This window comes from Dendropsophus ebraccatus, chromosome 12, assembly GCF_027789765.1.
Source record: "Dendropsophus ebraccatus isolate aDenEbr1 chromosome 12, aDenEbr1.pat, whole genome shotgun sequence".
Classification (NCBI taxonomy): Eukaryota; Metazoa; Chordata; class Amphibia; order Anura; family Hylidae; genus Dendropsophus; species Dendropsophus ebraccatus.
In genome coordinates this window covers 71,697,910-71,704,980 of record NC_091465.1, presented here as the reverse complement: position 1 = coordinate 71,704,980, position 7,071 = coordinate 71,697,910, and the positions used below count along the sequence as shown (strand labels likewise).

Here is a 7,071-nt window from a genome sequence, read left to right as displayed (position 1 = left end):
TGGTGGCGGGAGAAGTTGAACAGCCACTGGGTTTAGATGAACGTTGCCAAACCCAAACAAGGATATATATATATATATATATATATATATATATATATATATATATATATATATTAGTATGGTTCAGGGTGAAACCCAATGGCTAGAGTTATGCAAGCTGTTTTCTATCGCTTGACTATCCAAGAGGAACACATTAAGGCGCCAACAAGGTTTGTCAAGTGGTTTTCCAAGTGACCCGCTGTGCAGTAATCATATTTTAACTACTTTCCTGCAATGGACAAGCCACTATGGCCTCTCATTCCACCAACGCTCCTTCAGTGAAAAAAAATAAAATAAAATTGCTGTACAATTCACCAGCAGGAACATAGTATGGAATCTATACTTACCCTTCCATGTGCCCCTGCAGTGCTGCTTCACCACCTCACTTTAACCCTCCGGTCTCCAGTATCTTATGGGTTCTGGTGTCATCACAACCAGGCGGGAAGTGCCCACTAAGTCAGTCAGTGACAGCTGAGTGGACATTTCTAAGCTAGATTGTGACAATGCGAAAGCTACAGGAGGCCGGCAGGGGTCTATAAACTGTGATGCAGTGCTGCAGGGGCACCTGGTTGGGTAAGTATAAATTCTTTATTATGTTTCTGCACCCCTCACTGGATTTTACATTTTTGCCGGAGTTCTCCTTTAAGAATGATACATGTTTATCGCCACCCACCCTTACAGAAACACACAGATGGGTGCAATGTAACATACCCTCTTTGTTTTCCCTATCTCAAAGCCAATTTTGACCTTTAAGCCCCAAATCAACTTCTCCTCTATAGAACTTGCATTCTGCATGTAAACCTTTCAATTTCGCTAGTTTGAGTGATATGTAAATCATTACTTTCATTCCGGTCTACTGTGAGAAGGTTAAAAAAAGAATCGCTAACAACATGGCTGACAGGACTTCTAATTAGTACTTCCATGTAAGCCGCAGATGATGGCTGGCACCGAGACAGGAAAACATATGCCACCAGGCAACTCTTGTTTCTACTGATGAGGGACAGCGGCGACTGGAAAACGGGCACTCACGTGTAACCAGCAGTATTCGGTACTTGTATATAATACAATGTATACCAATATATTATTACCAACATATTATAGGACGACTATGATAAATGACCCATCTGAGATCCAGTGACACAAAAGGCCATATGATGGAAACTGTAGGTTTTATCTATCATCTATCTTCTCTTTACCTCCCCATTTATCTCTCCATCCAGCGTTCATTACGTTTGCATAAAAAGCCCCAACACGTCGTTCCAGAAGAAATGCCATTCATGGCTGACATTCAAAAGGAGGTCGAGAACGGAGAGATGTAATTGCGGCTCCGGCGTATTTCCTGCTCTCGCATCTCAGTAGTGGATATTATTCAAAAACTCAGCGTTTGTTAAAGAATTTAATATCCGTTCAGAAAGATAAATCTTTCCAGAACAGGAAGAGATTTACTTCATCTGGGAACCAATATTATTAAGCTCTCGGTTCTACAAGAAATAATTGCCCAGCGGAGAAATATCTCTTTGCTTTTCTATAATAAGCAAAGGAAATGTTACCGTACCCGCTTCGTACATGCCCCTAATTTTTTTTTTTTTTTTTTTTCATTTGGTTAATAACAGCATTGTTTTATTATGGATGTCGCTAAAGATGAGTAAATCTTCTGGACTTAAAGGGGTAGCCTAGGTAAATTTTATTTCTTCTAAATCAATTGGTGTCAGACAGTTATATAGATCTGTAAATTACTTCTATTTGAAAATCTGAAGTCTTCCAGTACTTATCAGCGGCTATATGTCCTGCAGGAAGTGGTGTATTCTTTCAGGTCTGACACAGTGCTCTCTGCTGCCACCTCTGTCCGTGTCAGGAACTGTCCAGAGCAGGAGTGGTTTTCTATGTGGATTTTTAGATGCTCTGGACAGTTCCTGTCATGGACAGTGGTGGCAGCAGAGAGCACTGTGCCAGGAACTGTCCAGAGTAGGAGTGGTTTTCTATAGGGATTTGATTGATTATATTACATTAAGAGATGAGTTAATTTACAGTAAAAAGGAAGAAAATCGCTTCATTAGCTCAGCGTTTGCCTTATCAGATGGTTGCCTTTAAAGTCCATGCCATTCCTCCCTGGGCCTGGAAAAGCTGGATCCAGTCCTGGAAAACTTTTCTCAGTTTCCCAGCACCTGAAGTGGAGTGGTAAGGACTTCAAAGGCTGCCAGCTGATGAGGAGCTAATGATGCGATTCACTCATCTCTAATTCCGCCTGTCTCAGTGTGCCATAGCCCGTCTATGGGAGAACGTGCGCTCCTCCGCAGTCACCTCTCTCCGCTCTAAGAAGTGACATGAGAGGGAGCAAGTGCCCTCTCATTCACTCACATAGGGACACTGAGCATAGTGGGATTCCATGGTGGAGAGATCCGCTGCGGAATTCCGCCGTATTTGCTCAGTGTGAACATAGCCAACTTAAAGGTTGGGTTCACACTGAGGAAAAGGTGAGGAACTGAAGAGGAATACACTACCATTTCTGCTTGAAATTCCTCCTGTAAAATATGAATAGAGCAATGCCCCATTGTGTTCAATGGGATTTCTGCTCTGTTGTTCACACTGCAGAATTTCCAAGCAGAATTTTCTGCCGCTGATCATTTCATGTCAATTCTTTGGGCGGATTCCGCTAGAGGGATCCTGTATAAGTCAACAGGGGCTTAAATTCCTCTTTAATTACCCAAATGTTGAAATCAGAAATATATTAAGACCTTTGACCCTCCCATAGATCTAAAAATGATCGACCCAGGTGGGACTCAAACCCACGATCCCCAGCTCCGGAGGCTGATGCCTTATCCATTAGGCCACTGGGCCCATGTGTTACTGGTTGTGTTTACTACTAATAGTGTAAACTATCATTTTGAAACTATTTTTTGATAAGAATTCATCTTCAAATATATCTACAAATGTTCCCATAGCTTAGGAGTATTTCATTACATGTTACATGCAAGAAAGACATAGGGGGAGATTTATCAAACTGGTGTAAAGTAGAACTGGCTCAGTTGCCCCTAGCAACCAATCAGATGCCATCTTTCTTTTTCCAAAGAGTCTGTGACAACTAAGACAATTCTACTTTACACCAGTTTAATAAATCTCCCCATAACCTTTCAAAGCACATAAAGGTGACCCCTGCTATCACTTGAGATTGAAGCCTCAATGGATGGATTGTCTTTGGACACAGATGAACATTTTTTTTTTGTTAATATTTTTAACAATGAAACTGAGACTGAGGCCTCAAAAACAAAGTGAATTGCTTCATTAGCGCGGCATTCGGCTTATCCGTCGGCCATGCCACTCCTCCCTGGGTGTCTGGAAAAGCTGGATGCAGTCCGGGGAAAGTTTTCCAGTCTCCTAGGACTGGATCCAGTTTTTCCCAGCAATCAGAATGGATCGGCACAGACTTCAAATGCAAATGACCAAGTTAACTGTAAATTTGCTAATTACATTCTTATGGTTTTCGCAATATGACGGAGAGGTCTTAAAGGGGTTATCCAGCGCTACAAAAACATGGCCACTTTTCCCCCTACTGTTGTCTCCAGTTCAGGTGCGGTTTGCAATTCAGCTCCATTTACTTCAATGGAACTGAGTTTTAAACCCCACCCAATCTGGAGACAACAGTAGGAGGAAAGTGGCCATGTTTTTGTAGCGCTGGATAACCCCTTTAAAGTGACTGTACCGCCAGGCCCAGGCATGTCATGACTCCGTTAGAATCAATGGAACCCTATCATAGAGGGGCGGGGGTTTCCTCCCACTGAGGGTAGGTCGGCCCGCCCCCAGTGCTTCAGCCTGGGCTTGGTGGTACAGTCACTTTAAGCAGAAATGTTGGAATCATGCATATGAGAAGTATAATTGCAAACCACACCTCAACTAGAGACACGGGTGGGGCTGTCTCTGGAAGAAAGTGGCCATGTTTTTGTAACGCTGGATAACCCCTTTAAGACTTATGACACTCCAATAAATGCTCTAAATTGAAGTGACCCAGGTGGGACTCAAACCCACAATCCCCAGCTCCGGAGGCTGATGCCTTATCCATTAGGCCACTGGGCCCATATGCCATATGGTAGCTGGTAGCTGATCACTGATCGCTGATCACTGATCATGTTTACCCCTAAGGCCCCACAGAATGCACATATGTATTCTTAGATTTGCATATCCTATCAAAAATAGTTTCAAAATGATAGATCCTTACCCCCCCCCCTTCCCCAAAGGTAAGTGACCATTGTATCTATGCATGTCTATATGTGTCTCCATAGGCGTGTGTCTAAGCATAGATGTCTACAAGTGCGCTGTTTTGTTTATTAAAGGTTGGCTATACAAATCTAAATCATAACTAACTACTACTCTGTGTAATATGGTGAACGATTTCAGGTTAACAATGAACTATTTCGATTGCGATCGTTTATCATTAGTCGTTAATCTCTCCATGTAATAGGACCCTAAGGGTCCATTTACACAGAAAGATTATCTGACAGATTATCTGCTAAAGATTTGAAGCCAAAGCCAGAAACAGACTATAAACAGAGAACAGGTCATAAAGTAAAATCCTCAGATTTCTCCTCTTTTTTTTAAATCCATTCCTGGCTTTGGCTTCAAATCTTTGGCAGATAATCTTTCTGTGTAAATGGACCCTTAGGGCCCTATTACACTAACAGATTATATGACAGATTTTTTTGAGCCAAAGCCAGGAATGGACTATACACAGAGAGCAGGTAACAAAGGAAACACTGAGATTTCTCCCACAATCCCCAGCTCCGGAGGCTGATGCTTTATCCATTAGGCCACTGGGCCCATATGTCTTAGTCATGTCTGACCATGTTTACTACTAATGGGAGCTATCATGTTGAAACTATTTTTGATGGGCTATGTAAAGTAAAGTGTATTGTGAATTAAAACAAGGTTAAAAGTGCCCATGTATTGCTAATCATGTTTACCACTAGTGGTGTGAACTATCATTTTGAAACAATTTTTGCTATTACTGTGCAGCACATCCAGCAGCTGATAAGTACTGGAAGACTTGGAAATTTTAAATAGAAGTAAATAAAAATCTATATAACTTTCTAAAACCAGTTGATTTGAAAAAAAAATATTTTTGTTAGAGCACCCCTTTAAAACTAGGGGAAAAACCATGTCCTTTTATTGCTAATTTGCATAACAATGCCCCCGTGCCTTCCCCACCATTGTAGAGGACCTTGCCTATCCAATTACTTCATTCCAGGAGCTGCAAAATAAAGGTAAGTGACCATTGTGTCTATGCATGTGTATATGTGTCTACATAGGCTCGTGTCTAAGCATAGATGTCTACATGTGTATTGTTTTGTTTACTAAAAAACAATGTTGGCTATACAAATCTAAACTTTGTATTTACTTTTTCAAATATATAAACAAGGTAAAATGTCCCCTCAGAAGTATTTCATCACGTTACCTGCCAAAAATATAACCTTTAAAAGCACATAAAGGTTAACCCTGTTATCACGTGAGATTGAAGCCTCAATGGATGCACATGTATGAAGTTATTTTTCTCTTTCATATTTTCTAATTGAAATGTTAGATTTAAGTTAATGAGACATATTTATATATATTATATTATATATATATATGGACACTTTAAAATTGATCGACCCAGGTGGGACTCGAACCCACAATCCCCAGCTCCGGAGGCTGATGCCTTATCCATTAGGCCACTGGGCCCCTGCTGGTTTGGATTTTCTGAGCTTTTCCACCACCAATGCTGTCAGTAAGTGTTAAAGCTCATTCACTACTTCTCAGCCACATAACAGAATATATGACTCATAATCTGAAATGCAACTTTTACAACTATGATTATGAGTAACATACTAGGTTCTTTAAACACACCTTTTAAAGGGGAACTCCGGGTAGAGGTAAACAAAAATGAAACTTCTGCAGAAGCATATAACAATACTTACCTATCTATCCCAGTTTTAAAACCAAAAATCCATTTGTTTTGGGGGGTTTTGTTCTGTTTTGTATTTACGCACTTCCTGGTTGAGCAGTTGTACACTGTACTACAGGTTCCAGAATGCAATGCTTTCCCTCAGCTGTTCCATCACAGTCCCCCACCCTGCCTATTCCCCGCCCAAAGCTGTTGCAGAACATCTAGGCTGTGTTCACACATTACAGTTTCATTGTGTTACTGAATTAATTGCAGCACTTTATAATTTCATTGTGGTCCCACCCACACAGCACACTGTATTCTATACCTGTAACACCACACAGCACTGTATTCTCTACCTGTAACACCACACAGCACGCTGTATTCTCTACCTGTAACACCACACTGCACACTGTATTCTCTACCTGTAACACCAAACAGCACGCTGTATTCTCTACCTGTAACACCACACAGCACACTGTATTCTCTACCTGTAACACCACACAGCACGCTGTATTCTCTACCTGTAACACCACACAGCACGCTGTATTCTCTACCTGTAACACCACACAGCACGCTGTATTCTCTACCTGTAACACCACACAGCACACTGTATTCTCTACCTGTAACACCACACAGCACGCTGTATTCTCTCCCTGTAACACCACACAGCACGCTGTATTCTCTACCTGTAACACCACACAGCACGCTGTATTCTCTACCTGTAACACCACACATCACGCTGTATTCTATACCTGTAACACCACACAGCACACTGTATTCTCTACCTGTAACACCACACAGCACGCTGTATTCTCTACCTGTAATACCACACAGCACACTGTATTCTGTACCTGTAACACCACACAGCACACTGTATTCTCTACCTGTAACACCACACAGCACGCTGTATTCTCTACCTGTAACACCACACTGCACACTGTATTCTCTACCTGTAACACCACACAGCACGCTGTATTCTCTACCTGTAACACCACACAGTGTGCTGTATTCTCTACCTGTAACATCACACAGCACACTGTATTCTCTACCTGTACCACCACACAGCACGCTGTATTCTCTACCTGTAACACCACACAGCACGCTGTATTCTCTAC

At 41.7% G+C, this 7,071-nt stretch overlaps 3 non-coding genes across 3 annotated transcripts; all 3 read right to left on the bottom strand.

The window, feature by feature from the left end:
• Window positions 1–2,804: 2,804 nt before the first annotated feature.
• On the bottom strand, window positions 2,805–2,877 carry TRNAR-CCG (transfer RNA arginine (anticodon CCG)). Its single transcript has one exon. It is a non-coding gene; the product is annotated as a tRNA-Arg (tRNA).
• A 1,160-nt stretch (window positions 2,878–4,037) lies between these two features.
• On the bottom strand, window positions 4,038–4,110 carry TRNAR-CCG (transfer RNA arginine (anticodon CCG)). The gene has a single exon. It is a non-coding gene; the product is annotated as a tRNA-Arg (tRNA).
• Window positions 4,111–5,678: 1,568 nt separating this feature from the next.
• On the bottom strand, window positions 5,679–5,751 carry TRNAR-CCG (transfer RNA arginine (anticodon CCG)). The gene has a single exon. It is a non-coding gene; the product is annotated as a tRNA-Arg (tRNA).
• Window positions 5,752–7,071: the final 1,320 nt, after the last annotated feature.